At 44.0% G+C, this 15307-nt stretch overlaps 1 protein-coding gene across 1 annotated transcript in view; it reads right to left on the reverse strand.

Annotated features, from left to right (window-relative positions):
* The window catches only part of LOC121573816 (E3 ubiquitin-protein ligase RNF185), an 18613-nt gene extending 15267 nt beyond the window's left edge, over positions 1 to 3346 (reverse strand). Inside the window, exon 1 of the mRNA XM_041886129.1 lies at positions 3291 to 3346. The gene's annotated coding sequence lies outside the window, so the exon portion shown is untranslated. The remainder of the gene's footprint in view (positions 1 to 3290) is intronic.
* Between the last annotated feature and the right edge of the window lie 11961 nt (positions 3347 to 15307).

Genomic DNA, 15307 nt, shown 5'->3' on the forward strand with positions numbered 1-15307 from the left:
TAGGGCTACTGGAACCTGATTTTTTTTATTTTTTAAACAGGGTTGTATGGTCGGCTAACTGGGTAATCGTCACCTCTTTATCACATACAATAATTCCTTCAAATGGACTTTTGGTGACCATTGAACAAAGAATTTGTGATACTAATAGGAGTAAAAATGGTGATGCTGGACAACCCTGACGAATCCCTTTATGAATATCAAATCTAGGTGAGGATCCACGGGAAAGTTTAACACAACTATTACCACCATTATAAAGAGTTTTAATTGTGTTGATAAAAAATACCACATTTGAAATAGTGCAATGTATCAAAAATAAATTCATGACTAACAGTATCAAACGCTTTTTTCAAATCCCCAAATAGAATAACAGGATTGTCATCTAATACAGTGCATTCGAAAAGTGTTCAGACCCCTTCCCTTTTTCCACATTTTGTTACATTACAACCTTATTCTAAAATGGATTAAATAAAACAATTTCCTCATCAATCTACACACAATACCCCATCATGACAAAGCAAAAACAGGTTTTTAGAAATTTTTGCAAATATATTTAAAATAAAAAACATAAATACCTTATTTACATAAGTATTCAGACCCTTTGCTATGAGACTCGAAATTGAGCTCAGGTGCATCCTGTTTCCATTGATCATCCTTGAGATGTTTCTACAACTTGATTGGAGTGCACCTGTGGTAAATTCAAATGATTGGACATGATTCTGAAGGCAACCACCTGTCTATATAAGACCCCACAGTTGACAGTGCATGTCAGAGCAAAAACCAAGCCGTGAGGTCGAAGGAATTGTCTGTAGAGCTCCGAGACAGGATTGTGTCGAGGCACAGATCTGGGGAAGGGTACCAAAACATTTCTGCAGCATTGAAGGTCCCCAAGAAAACAGTGGCCTCCACTCTTAAATGGAAGAAGTTTGGAACCACCAAGACTCTTCCTAGAGCTGGCCGCCCAGCCAAACTGAGCAATCGGGGAAGAAGGGCCTTGGTCAGGGAGGTGACCAAGAACCCGATGGTCACTCTGACAGAGCTCCAGAGTTCCTCTGTGGAGATGGGAGAACCTTCTAGAAGGACAACCATATCTGCAGCACTCCACCAATCATGCCTTTATGGTAGAGTGGCCAGATGGAAGCAACTCCTCAGTAAAAGGCACATGACAGCCCGCTTGGAGTTTGCCAAAAGGCACCTAAAGGACTCTCAGACCATGAGAAACAAGATTCTCTGGTCTGATGAAACCAAGATTTAACTCTTTGGCCTGAATGCCAAGCGTCACGTCTGGAGGAAACCTGGCACCATCCTTACAGTGAAGCATGGTGGTGGCAGCATCATGCTGTGGGGATGTTTTTTAGTGGCAGGGACTGTGAGACTAGTCAGGAATGAAGGAAAGATGAACGGAGCAAAGTACAGAGAGATCCTTGATGAAAACCTGCTCCAGAGCTCTCAGGACCTCAGACTGGGGCAAAGGTTCACCTTCCAACAGGACAACGACCCTAAGCACACAGCCAAGACAATGCAGGAGTGGCTTCGGGACAAGTCTCTGAATGTCCTTGAGTGGCCCAGCCAGAGCCCGGACTTGAACTCAATCAAACATCTCTGGAGAGACCTGAAAATAGCTGTGCCGCGACGCTCCCTATCCAACCTGACAGAGTTTGAGAGGATCTGCAGAGAAGAATGGGAGAAACTCCCCAAATACAGGTGTGCCAAGCTTGTAGTGTCATACCCAAGAAGACTTGAGGCTGTAATCGCTGCCAAAGGCGCTTCTACAAAGTACTGAGTAAAGGGTCTGAATACTTATGTAAATGTGATATTTCCGGGTTTTATTTGTAAAAATCTGTTTTTGCTTTGTCATTATGGGTTATAGTGTGTGGATTGATGAGACAAAAACACAATTTAATAAATTTTAGAATAAGGCTGTAACGTAACAAAATGTGGAAAAAGTCAAGGGGTCTGAATACTTTCTGAATGCACTTGAAATCCCAATATTCCATCAAGTCCAAGACCAGCCTGATTGTTTGAAATATGACTCCCTTTAAAAAAATCCAGATTGGCACTCACTAATCAAACTACATAGACCATATTTGCTAGAATGGAAGCTAGTATCTTATAATCGCTGTTTAAGAGTGTAATTGGGCGCCAATTATCAATAAATAATGTATCCTTATGGGGTTTAGAGATAAGAGTAATAACACCTTGTTTCAATTAGGCTGGTAGCTCTCCTTTTTCTATAGTTTCCAGTATATGTGGCAAGTAAGAATTCTGCTATGAGATCCCCAAAAGTTTGATAGAATTCAGAGGTTAGCCCATCATTACCAGGGAATTTGTTATTTTAAAACTGTATGATACCATATTTGATCTCTATGGTCAAATCTTCACAGAAAACTTAATTGAATTCCTCATCAACAGAATTGCCATCAGGAATGGAGCTGAATACTTGATTTGAGTTAATCAGGCCAGAGTCAAATGAGTACAAATTATTATAAAAGTTTGCAGGGAAGTCTGATATTGATCTATTATCCTCAGTGACTATGCCATCAATGTGGAGTATCTTAACCATATTCAGTTCACCTCTTCTCTTTTCCAAATTAAAGAAATACCTGCTGTTCTTTTCGCCCTTTTCTAACCACTGTTTTCTAGATCTTATAAAGGCACCTCTAGCTTTATCCTCATATATTTTATCCAATTGATTTTTCAAATAATTAAGTTGAGCCTTATCATCAAGATCATAGTTATCTTTTTCTGTGATATCAGTTATTTATTTCATTTATTTCACTATATGAGCTCTTCTTCTTTTAGCATGCTCTTTCCCATAAGTAATAATAGCCGAACCTGTTCGGAACTTCAACAGTTCCCAAGATTGACCAAATTCCCCTTGGGTAAGAGCTAATTTTCAGTGTGTATACATTAACCCCTGAATGAAATCTTTTAGATCTTCATGAAGTAATAATGAATTATTCAATTTCCAATAGCCTCTTGTAAAACACACACCATGGACACTAATTACCTTCCATTTTTAAAACTACAACCTTGTGATCTGGCAAAACTGCTGGCAAAATATGAACTTCAATAGTATATGGCTCAAGACTGGAGGATATCATCCATAAATTAATTCTAGATTGTAAGGAAAAATCTTTGTTACTCCAAGTAAATTGTACTTCTAATGGATTGTTTACCTTCCAGATATCAACCAAATATAAATTCTGACCAAAACTCAGAAGTTTGTTTACACCAACATTAGGCCTTGGAGGCAGCCTATCAGCCCATTGTTTTCAAGGTAATCTACTCACGTTCGCATACACCAATTCATGGACTCTATATCCGGGTTGCATCTGGTTTATACAGACCAACATCACATGTGCACTAGCACTCAGTGCGCACAGGGAGCAGCGTGAGCAGTAACAACGTCATCATGTCATAAAAAACATGGCAGACATTGGATGAATATAAAATGTTAATATCTTCGCCTGTGAGTGATAAAAAAAAAATCGGCCTCAGCGACAATTATTTTAATAATTCAATGGATGTTTTGTGTACAAAGGTGATGACTAAAATGTCTTATCAGGAATTTTCTAATATTTTTTCTCCATGTGGCCGTACATGGACATTCTCTTTCTGGGCTGGACGTCAATTAAACTGCAGTACCGAAGCAAAACTGTAGGAGAAGTCGAAACCGTGCTTTTAATTCAAAAATTCCTATTAAGACACTTTAGTCATCACCTTTCTTTGATGACAATAAAATGATAGCCGTTTAATGTCAGACCAACTGTGCTGGAAGGTAGGTTGAACACCCCCTTTCCTGGGGGCCAGTTTTATTACTTAACAGCCTGTCATAAATAGTTTGCAGAAAAGTACTCCTTTTGGTCTCTAGTATGGGAAGAAAGAATTTCCTTGTGAGACAAAGGAAGTCTTCCCGCCAAGACTCCAACATCAAAAAGTGGATATTCCTACTTAAAAGAATGTGGGAAATGGTCAGTGGGGATCTAAAGAATAATCATGTCATATTGTGTATTATTTTGTGATGTCATTAAGGATGGTATCAAGTAATAACTGTAACTCGGAAAGTGTACATATTCTATCTATCAAGTTTACATCTAAATGTTGTATAAAATATATGATTAAGTATGAGAGTATTTTGGTGAAGATATGAATGTGATTTTAGTCTTCTAATGAGATAATAGTTTTTCATATAAACTATGCACAGTGACTAGCCACGCCCCGAGTGAATCAGAGATCGTGTAAACATGATGGAAAGCCCCTTTTACCCCGAGTGCATAAAAAGCCTTGAAAAACAAATGACCTTTAGACCAGCAGACGTGAAGCGTGAGCTAAACGTTGCAAATGGTTGAAACTCTACAGACCAAGAAGCGTGAAGCGTGAGCTAAACGTTACAAAATGGTTTAAAACTACAACTCCATTACCAAAGGAAGACCAGCAGACGTGAAGCGTGAGCCAAACGTTGCAAATGGTTGAATTTTTACAAGACCAGAAAGACCAGAAAGCGTGAGACGTTAGTTTACACGTTTGAAATGGAGAAACTCTGAAACCTTCAACCTCTACACGAGGTGAAGAAGAAGACAAGGCACTAGACCTTATCATTTCAGTCTGCAGCTGGCATGTATAGTCGTCTAGAGAACTTTCACTAAAGACACGAAGTGGGAAGGACAATCCCTCTCCGACAACCGCTGGTACATTTGAAGTATCCATTCTAACCAGTACTACGACCAGAAACTCTACCAAGGACATTGGGATCTCTGGTGGGCAAACCAGAGTCCTACATCATTACATTTTACATTTTAGTCATTTAGCAGACGCTCTTATCCAGAGCGACTTACAGGAGCAATTAGGGTTAAGTGCCTTGCTCAAGGGCACATTTACGTCATTTAGCAGACGCTCTTATCCAGAGCGACTACAAATTGGTGCATTCACCCTATAGCCAGTGGGATAATTTTTTTTTTTTTTGGGGTAAAGGATTACTTTATCCTATCCCAGGTGTTCCTTAAAGAGGTGGGGTTTCAAATGTCTCCGGAAGGTGGTGAGTGACTCCGCTGTCCTGGCGTCGTGAGGGAGCTTGTTCCACCATTGGGGTGCCAGAGCAGCGAACAGTTTTGACTGGGCTGAGCGGGAACAATGCTTCCGCAGAGGAAGGGAGCCAGCAGGCCAGAGGTGGATGAACGCAATGCCCTCGTTTGGGTGTAGGGACTGATCAGAGCCTGAAGGTACGGAGGTGCCGTTCCCCTCACTGCTCCATAGGCAAGCACCATGGTCTTGTAACGGATGCGAGCTTCAACTGGAAGCCAGTGGAGTGTGCGGAGGAGGGGGGTGACGGAGAGAACTTGGGAAGATTGAACACCAGACGGGCTGCGGCATTCTGGATGAGTTGTAGGGGTTTAATGGCACAGGCAGGGAGCCCAGCCAACAGCGAGTTGCAGTAATCCAGACGGGAGATGACAAGTGCCTGGATTAGGACCTGTGCCGCTTCCTGTGTAAGGCAGGGTCGTACTCTCGAATGTTGTAGAGCATGAACCTGCAGGATCGGGTCACCGCCTTGATGTTAGCGGAGAACGACAGGGTGTTGTCCAGGGTCACGCCAAGGCTCTTCGCACTCTGGGAGGAGGACACAATGGAGTTGTCAACCGTGATGGCGAGATCATGGAACGGGCAGTCCTTCCCGGGAGGAAGAGCAGCTCCGTCTTGCCAGGGTTCAGCTTGAGGTGGTGATCCGTCATCCATACTGATATGTCGGCCAGACATGCAGAGATGCGATTCGCCACCTGGTTATCAGAAGGGGGAAAGGAGAAGATTAGTTGTGTATCGTCAGCGTAGCAATGATAGGAGAGGCCATGTGAGGATATGACAGAGCCAAGTGACTTGGTGTATAGGGAGAAAAGGAGAGGGCCTAGAACTGAGCCCTGGGGACACCAGTGGTGAGAGCACGTGGTGCGGAGACAGCTTCGCGCCACGCCACTTGGTAGGAGCGACCGGTCAGGTAGGGACGCAATCCAGGAATGAGCCGCGCCGGAGATGCCCAGCTCGGAGAGGGTGGAGAGGAGGATCTGATGGTTCACTGTATCAAAGGCAGCAGACAGGTCTAGAAGGACAAGAGCAGAGGAGAGAGAGTTAGCTTTAGCAGTGCGGAGAGCCTCCGTGACACAGAGAAGAGCAGTCTCAGTTGAATGACCAGTCCTGAAACCTGACTGGTTTGGATCAAGAAGGTCATTCTGAGAGAGATAGCAAGAGAGTTGGCTAAAGACGGCACGCTCAATAGTTTTGGAAAGAAAAGAAAGAAGGGATACTGGTCTGTAGTTGTTGACATCAGAGGGATCGAGTGTTGGTTTTTTTGAGAAGGGGTGCAACTCTCGCTCTCTTGAAGACGGAAGGGACATGGCCAGCGGTCAAGGATGAGTTGATCAGCGAGGTGAGGTAGGGGAGAAGGTCACCGGAGATGGTCTGGAGAAGAGAGGAGGGGATGGGGTCAAGCGGGCAGGTTGTTGGGCGGCCTGCAGTCACTAGTCGCAAGATTTTATCTGGAGAGAGAGGGGAGAAAGAAGTCAAAGCATAGGGTAGGGCAGTGTGAGCAGGACCAGCAGTGTCATTAGACTTAACAAACGAGGATCGGATGTCGTCAACCTTCTTTTCAAAGTGGTTGACAAAGTCATCCACAGAGAGGGGGGGGGGGAGGATTCAGCAGTGAGGAGAATGTGGCAAAGAGCTTCCCTAGGGTTAGAGGCAGATGCTTGGAATTTAGAGTGGTAGAAAGTGGCCTTAGCAGCAGAAACAGATGAAGAAAATGTAGAGAGGAGGGAGTGAAAAGATGCCAGGTCGGCAGGGAGTTTAGTTTTTCTTCCATTTCCGCTCAGCTGCCCGGAGCTCTGTTCTGTGAGCTCGCAATGAGTCATCAAGCCACGGAGCTGGAGGGGAGGACCGAGCCGGCCGGGAGGATAGGGGACACAGGGAGTCAAAGGATGCAGAAAGGGAGGAGAGGAGGGTTGAGGAGGCAGAATCAGGAGATTGGAGGGAGAAGGATTGAGCAGAGGGAAGAGATGATAGGATGGAAGAGGAGAGAGTAGTGGGAGAGAGAGAGCGATGGTTGCGGCGGAGCGTTACCATCTGTGTAGGGGCAGAGTGAGTAGTGTTGGAGGAGAGCGAGAGAGAAAAGGATACAAAGTAGTGGTCGGAGACATGGAGGGGAGTTGCAGTGAGATTAGTAGAAGAGCAACATCTAGTAAAGATGAAGTCAAGCGTATTGCCTGCCTTGTGAGTGGGGGGGGATGGTGAGAGGGTGAGGTCAAAAGAGGAGAGGAGTGGAAAGAAGGAGGCAGAGAGAAATGAGTCAAATGTAGACGTAGGGAGGTTGAAATCCCCCCAAAACTGTGAAGGGTGAGCCATCCTCAGGAAAGGAACTTATCAAGGCGTCAAGCTCATTGATGAACTCTCCAAGGGAACCTGGAGGGCGATAGATGACAAGGATATTAAGCTTAAATGGGCTAGTGACTGTGACAGCGTGGAATTCAAATGAGGAGATAGACAGATGGGTTAGGGGAAAAATTGAGAATGACCACTTGGGAGAGATGAGGATTCCTGTGCCACCACCCCTCTGACCAGATGCTCTCGGGGTATGCGAGAACACATGGTCAGACGAGGAGAGAGCAGTAGGAGTAGCAGTGTTTTCAGTGGTAATCCATGTTTCCGTCAGCGCCAGGAAGTCGAGGGACTGGAGGGTAGCTTAGGCTGGGATGAAGTCAGCCTTGTTGGCGGCAGAACGGCAGTTCCAGAGGCTGCCTGAGACCTGGAACTCCAGGTGTGTGGTGCGTGCAGGGACCACCAGGTTAGAGAGGCAGCAGCCACGCGGTGTGAGGCGTTTGTGTAGCCTGTGCGGAGAGGAGAGAACAGGGATAGGCAGAGGCATAGTTGACAGGCTGCAGCAGATGGCTACAATAATGCAGAGGAGATCGGAATGAAATGAACTAAACATCTGGGAAAGGAGAGAGCAGGCCTCCCTCACCAAAAAAAATAATATATATAACTCTCCCAACTTCCACCTCAGAAACTATAATTGTTTCACTGAACCACCCGAGTAAAACTCTCCCAACTTCCACTTTAGAAATTAGAATTGTTGTAAACTACAGCAGACTGTTATCAGTAGCTGTAATTAAGTACAGCAGCTACCAACCACCTAACGTTAATGCCTCGGATGAGGTTAGAAAAACAGCTGAATGGTAGCAGCTAGCTGGCTCAATCACAGGTACTCTTAAGCATGAAATAACATTGGAAACAATTAACCACAGTTGCAAAAAGTTACCAGTAGCTACCCGCTAGCTAGCTAGCTAGCTTTGTTGGTCCAAGTAGTGGGTAAGCTAGCCTCGTGCTTCGCCGGGGGTCTGCCGAATACAATACTTACCTACAATAATTACCTACAATAACCTTCAATAACTACCTGAGTAAGCTACCTATAATACCAAACTACAATACCTACCTACAATCTAAATACATGGTTTAAGCTTAACTCAACACCATATAAGAAGCCAAGCTTACCTTTCATAACGCAGCAATGATTAAACGTTGGGTAGCTAGCACAAAGATATTGTATTTAGCTACCACAGTACAGCCAGCTGGTAGTGTTGGCTGGCTAGCAATGGCTGCTGTGTTGACTTTGTTTGAAAAACGGCGTCGCTGCGAACGAATGTAGCTGGCTAAAAGGATATTGTTTTTAGTTGCTACCGTTGCTAATAGCTACTCGCCAGCTAATCCAGGAGGTGAGTTAGCTAGCTAGCTTCGTGCTACACCCGGCACCGCCGAATACAAAAGTAACCTACAATAACTACACAACAGCTACCCACAACAGCCCACGATGCCTACCTATACTACCTAATAATATACAGCCCACGATGCCTACCTATAATACCTAACTACAATCTAAATACATAGTTTAAGCCTTACTCGACAAAGCCCAAGCTATGTATAAAGCCAAACTGGCAGACTGCAATCAGTAGCCGTAATTAAGTACAGCAGCTACCAACCACCTAACGTTAATGATAATGAGGTTAGAAAAACAGCTGAATGGTGACGGCTAGCTGGCTCAATCACAGGTACTCTTAAGCGTGAAATAACATTGGAAACAATTAACCACTGTTGCTAAAAGTTACCAGTAGCTACCCGCTAGCTAGCTAGCTAGCTTTGTTGGTCCAAGTAGTGGGTAAGCTAGCCTCGTGCTTCGCCGGGGTCCGCCGAATACAGTCCTTACCTACAATAATTACCTACAATAACCTACAATAACTACCTGAGTAAACTACCTATAATACCTAACTACAATACCTACCTACAATCTAAATACATGGTTTAAGCTTTACTCAACACCATATAAGAAGCCAAGCTTACCTCCTGCTAGAGAAAACACAACCTCTCCCGACCACCGTGGGCAGTCATCAACTCAACTATCGAGGACAGCTACACGTAAATACATGTTGCATTTCTAATCCGAATGAGCGTTATTAGGGTGTATAAGTATTATGATTACTGTGAGCATAGTCTCCAAAGTAACCATGATAGTTTGAATCTCTGTCTCTCCCTTCCACTCTGACCCTCCTTCTACCCAAGCAGTCATGCGATTGTTTTTTTAGTGTTTTTTTTAAAGGGGGTAGATCAGCTTTAATATTGCAGATAGATTGTAACTTCCATCAATGTAATTGTCTGCATCACTTCCAATCCCCCATATGTTTTTTTTTCTCGCAAAATATATATATATATATATATATATATATATATATATATATATATATATACAGTATCTCACAAAAGTGAGTACACCCCTCACATTTTTGTAAATATTTGAGTATATCTTTTCATGTGACAACACTGAAGAAATGACACTTTGCTACAATGTAAAGTAGTGAGTGTAAAGCTTGTATAACAGTGTAAATTTGCTGTCCCCTCAAAATAACTCAACACACAGCCATTAATGTCTAAACTGCTGGCAACAAAAGTGAGTACACCCCTAAGTGAAAATGTCCAAATTGGGCCCAATTAGCCATTTTCCCTCCCCGGTGTCATGTGACTCGTTAGTGTTACAAGGTCTCAGGTGTGAATGGGGAGCAGGTGTGTTAAATTTGGTGTCATCGCTCTCACACTCCCTCATACTGGTCACTGGAAGTTCAACATGGCACCTCATGGCAAAGAACTCTCTGAGGATCTGAAAAAAAGAATTGTTGCTCTACATAAAGATGGCCTGGGCTATAAGAAGATTGCCAAGACCCAGAAACTGAGCTGCAGCATGGTGGCCAAGACCATACAGCGGTTTAACAGGACAGGTTCCACTCAGAACAGGCCTCGCCATGGTCGACCAAAGAAGTTGAGTGCACGTGCTCAGCGTCATATCCAGAGGTTGTCTTTGGGAAATAGACGTATGAGTGCTGCCAGCATTGCTGCAGAGGTTGAAGGGGTGGGGGGTCAGCCTGTCAGTGCTCAGACCATACGCCGCACACTGCATCAAATTGGTCTGCATGGCTGTCGTCCCAGAAGGAAGCCTCTTCTAAAGATGATGCACAAGAAAGCCCACAAACAGTTTGCTGAAGACAAGCAGACTAAGGACATGGATTACTAAAACCATGTCCTGTGGTCTGATGAGACCAAGATAAACTTATTTGGTTCAGATGGTGTCAAGCGTGTGTGGCGGCAACCAGGTGAGGAGTACAAAGACAAGTGTGTCTTGCCTACAGTCAAGCATGGTGGTGGGAGTGTCATGGTCTGGGGCTGCATGAGTGCTGCCGGCACTGGGGAGCTACAGTTCATTGAGGGAACCATGAATGCCAACATGTACTGTGACATACTGAAGCAGAGCCTGATCCCCTCCCTTCGGAGACTGGGCCGCAGGGCAGTATTCCAACATGATAACGACCCCAAACACACCTCCAAGACGACCACTGCCTTGCTAAAGAAGCTGAGGGTAAAAGTGATGGACTGGCCAAGCATGTCTCCAGACCTAAACCCTATTGAGCATCTGTGGGGCATCCTCAAACGGAAGGTGGAGGAGTGCAATGTCTCTAACATCCACCAGCTCTGTGATGTCGTCATGGAGGAGTGGAAGAGGACTCCAGTGGCAACCTGTGAAGCTCTGGTGAACTCCATGCCCAAGAGGGTTAAAGCAGTGCTGGAAAATGATGGTGGCCACACAAAATATGGACACTTTGGGCCCAATTTGGACATTTTCATTTAGGGGTGTACTCACTTTTGTTGCCAGCGGTTTAGACATTAACGGCTGTGTGTTGTGTTATTTTGAGGGGACAGCAAATTTACACTGTTATACAAGCTGTACACTCACTACTTTACATTGTAGCAAAGTGTCCTTTCTTCAGTGTTGTCACATGAAAAGATATACTCAAATATTTACAAAAATGTGAGGGGTGTATTCACTTTTGTGAGATACTGTATATACAGTGGGGAAAACAAGTATTTGATACACTGCCGATTTTGCAGGTTTTCCTACTTACAAAGCATGTAGAGGTCTGTAATTTTTATCATAGGTACACTTCAACTGTGAGAGACGGAATCTAAAACAAAAATCCTGAAAATCACATTGTATGATTTTTAAGTAATTAATTTGCATTTTATTGCATGACATAAGTATTTGATACATCAGAAAAGCAGAACTTAATATTTGGTACAGAAACCTTTGTTTGCAATTACAGAGATCATACATTTCCTGTAGGTCTTGACCAGGTTTGCACACACTGCAGCAGGGATTTTGGCCCACTCCTCCATACAGACCTTCTCCAGATCCTTCAGGTTTCGGGGCTGTCGCTGGGCAATACGGACTTTCAGCTCCCTCCAAATATTTTCTATTGGGTTCAGGTCTGGAGACTGGCTAGGCCACTCCAGGACCTTGAGATGCTTCTTATGGAGCCACTCCTTAGTTGCCCTGGCTGTGTGTTTCGGGTCGTTGTCATGCTGGAAGACCCAGCCACGACCCATCTTCAATGCTCTTACTGATGGAAGGAGGTTGTTGGCCAAGATCTCGCGATACATGGCCCCATCCATCCTCCCCTCAATACGGTGCAGTCGTCCTGTCCCCTTTGCAGAAAAGCATCCCCAAAGAATGATGTTTCCACCTCCATGCTTCACAGTTGGGATGGTGTTCTTGGGGTTGTACTCATCCTTCTTCTTCCTCCAAACACGGCGAGTAGAGTTTAGACCAAAAAGCTCTATTTTTGTCTCATCAGACCACATGACCTTCTCCCATTCCTCCTCTGGATCATCCAGATGGTCATTGGCAAACTTCAGATGGGCCTGGACATGCGCTGGCTTGAGCAGGGGGACCTTGCGTGCGCTGCAGGATTTTAATCCATGACGGCGTAGTGTGTTACTAATGGTTTTCTTTGAGACTGTGGTCCCAGCTCTCTTCAGGTCATTGACCAGGTCCTGCCGTGTAGTTCTGGGCTGATCCCTCACCTTCCTCATGATCATTGATGCCCCACGAGGTGAGATCTTGCATGGAGCCCCAGACCGAGGGTGATTGACCGTCATCTTGAACTTCTTCCATTTTCTAATAATTGCGCCAACAGTTGTTGCCTTCTCACCAAGCTGCTTGCCTATTGTCCTGTAGCCCATCCCAGCCTTGTGCAGGTCTACACTTTTATCCCTGATGTCCTTACACAGCTCTCTGGTCTTGGCCATTGTGGAGAGGTTGGAGTCTGTTTGATTGAGTGTGTGGACAGGTGTCTTTTATACAGGTAACGAGTTCAAACAGGTGCAGTTAATACAGGTAATGAGTGGAGAACAGGAGGGCTTCTTAAAGAAAAACTAACAGTTCTGTGAGAGCCGGAATTCTTACTGGTTGGTAGGTGATCAAATACTTATGTCATGCAATAAAATGCAAATTCATTACTTAAAAATCATACAATGTGATTTTCTGGATTTTTGTTTTAGATTCCGTCTCTCACAGTTGAAGTGTACCTATGATAAAAATTACAGACCTCTACATGCTTTGTAAGTAGGAAAACCTGCAAAATCGGCAGTGTATCAAATACTTGTTCTCCCCACTGTATATATCTTCTAAGAGTTTAATTCGGGAGATGGTAACTCGTTATACAACTTCTTCCGTGGTGCCCCAAATTCCTAATGAGTTAATTGTTACATGATTAATTTAATCAAGTGACAATTAAACATAGATAGGTGATTCGATAAATAACAGTCATACATTAAAGTCACGTCACGACACATCCATAACAATGAACTAATTATGCACGATTTTGCCTGGCATAGAAAATGTGCTCTCTCGTCAGGATACTAGTTTAGAGGAGCTAGCCAACAACACAGCTAACAGAATCACTTCAAACTGAAGCTGGAAAGACAGCAAACTAGCTACACTTCGTTTCATTTGACCTGTTTTCTAATGATAGTTATTTGTATATATCCATAAAAATTATGCTGATTCATGATTTCGACTGGCTGAGAAAAGTTACCTGCCTATCTATCTCATCTCGACTCCGACATGTTCATTAGTATGGGATTTAAATACTGAATCAATGTTGCAAATGTCGGAGAGACAGACAGCAAGGTTTATACAAATCTCCGCAGTTGAAAACTAAATGTTAGTCTAAAAGAAATGTGAGGTCATTTCTAGATGCTTTTTATAGTGGAGATCAAGTTTATAAAGTGCCTGGCTGGGCTGATGAGACAGTGGATTACACAGTCAGATGGAACAGAGTAAACAAGCATTGAAATGTCACAGATTTAGCCGTGGTAACTTTTTACATTTTAGTCATTTAGCAGACGCTCTTATCCAGAGCGACTTACAGTTAGTGAGTGCATACATTATTATTTTATCATACTGCCCCCCCGTGGGAATCGAACCCACAACCCTGGCGTTGCAAGCGCCATGCTCTACCAACTGCACGGGGCTATACAGTGGGGAAAAACATTATTTAGTCAGCCACCAATTGTGCAAGTTCTCCCACTTAAAAAGATGAGAGAGGCCTGTAATTTTCATCATAGGTACACGTCAACTATGAAAATCCAGAAAATCACATTGTAGGATTTTTAATGAATTTATTTGCAAATTATGGTGGAAAATAAGTATTTGGTCAATAACAAAAGTTTCTCAATACTTTGTTATATACCCTTTTGTTGGCAATGACACAGGTCAAACGTTTTCTGTAAGTCTTCACAAGGTTTTCACACACTGTTGCTGGTATTTTGGCCCATTCCTCCATGCAGATCTCCTCTAGAGCAGTGATGTTTTGGGGCTGTCGCTGGGCAACACGGACTTTCAACTCCCTCCAAAGATTTTCTATGGGGTTGAGATCTGGAGACTGGCTAGGCCACTCCAGGACCTTGAAATGCTTCTTACAAAGCCACTCCTTTGTTGCCCGGGCGGTGTGTTTGGGATCATTGTCATGCTGAAAGACCCAGCCACGTTTCATCTTCAATGCCCTTACTGATGGAAGGAGGTTTTCACTCAAAATCTCACGATACATGGCCCCATTCATTCTTTCCCTTTACACGGATCAGTCATCCTGGTCCCTTTGCAGAAAAAACAGCCCCAAAGCATGATGTTTCCACCCCCATGCTTCACAGTAGGTATGGTGTTCTTTGGATGCAACTCCGCATTCTTTGTCCTCCAAACACGACGAGTTGAGTTTTTACCAAAAAGTTCTATTTTGGTTTCATCTGACCATATGACATTCTCCCAATCCTCTTCTGGATCATCCAAATGCACTCTAGCAAACTTCAGACGGGCCTGGACATGTACTGGCTTAAGCAGGGGGACATGTCTGGCACTGCAGGATTTGAGTCCCTGGCGGCGTAGTGTGTTACTGATGGTAGGCTTTGTTACTTTGGTCCCTACTCTCTGCAGGTCATTCACAAGGTCCCCCCGTGTGGTTCTGGGATTTTTGCTCACCGTTCTTGTGATCATTTTGACCCCACAGGGTGAGATCTTGCGTGGAGCCCCAGATCGAGGGAGATTATCAGTGGTCTTGTATGTCTTCCATTTCCTAATAATTGCTCCCACAGTTGATTTCTTCAAACCAAGCTGCTTACCTATTGCAGATTCAGTCTTCCCAGCCTGGTGCAGGTCTACAATTTTGTTTCTGGTGTCCTTTGACAGCTTTTTGGTCTTGGCCATAGTGGAGTTTGGAGTGTGACTGTTTGAGGTTGTGGACAGGTGTCTTTTATACTGATAACAAGTTCAAACAGGTGCCATTAATACAGGTAACGAGTGGAGGACAGAGGAGCCTCTTAAAGAAGAAGTTACAGGTCTGTGAGAGCCAGAAATCTTGCTTGTTTGTAGGTGACCAAATACTTATTTTCC

The sequence above is a fragment of the Coregonus clupeaformis genome, chromosome 9, assembly GCF_020615455.1.
Source record: "Coregonus clupeaformis isolate EN_2021a chromosome 9, ASM2061545v1, whole genome shotgun sequence".
Taxonomy (NCBI): Eukaryota; Metazoa; Chordata; class Actinopteri; order Salmoniformes; family Salmonidae; genus Coregonus; species Coregonus clupeaformis.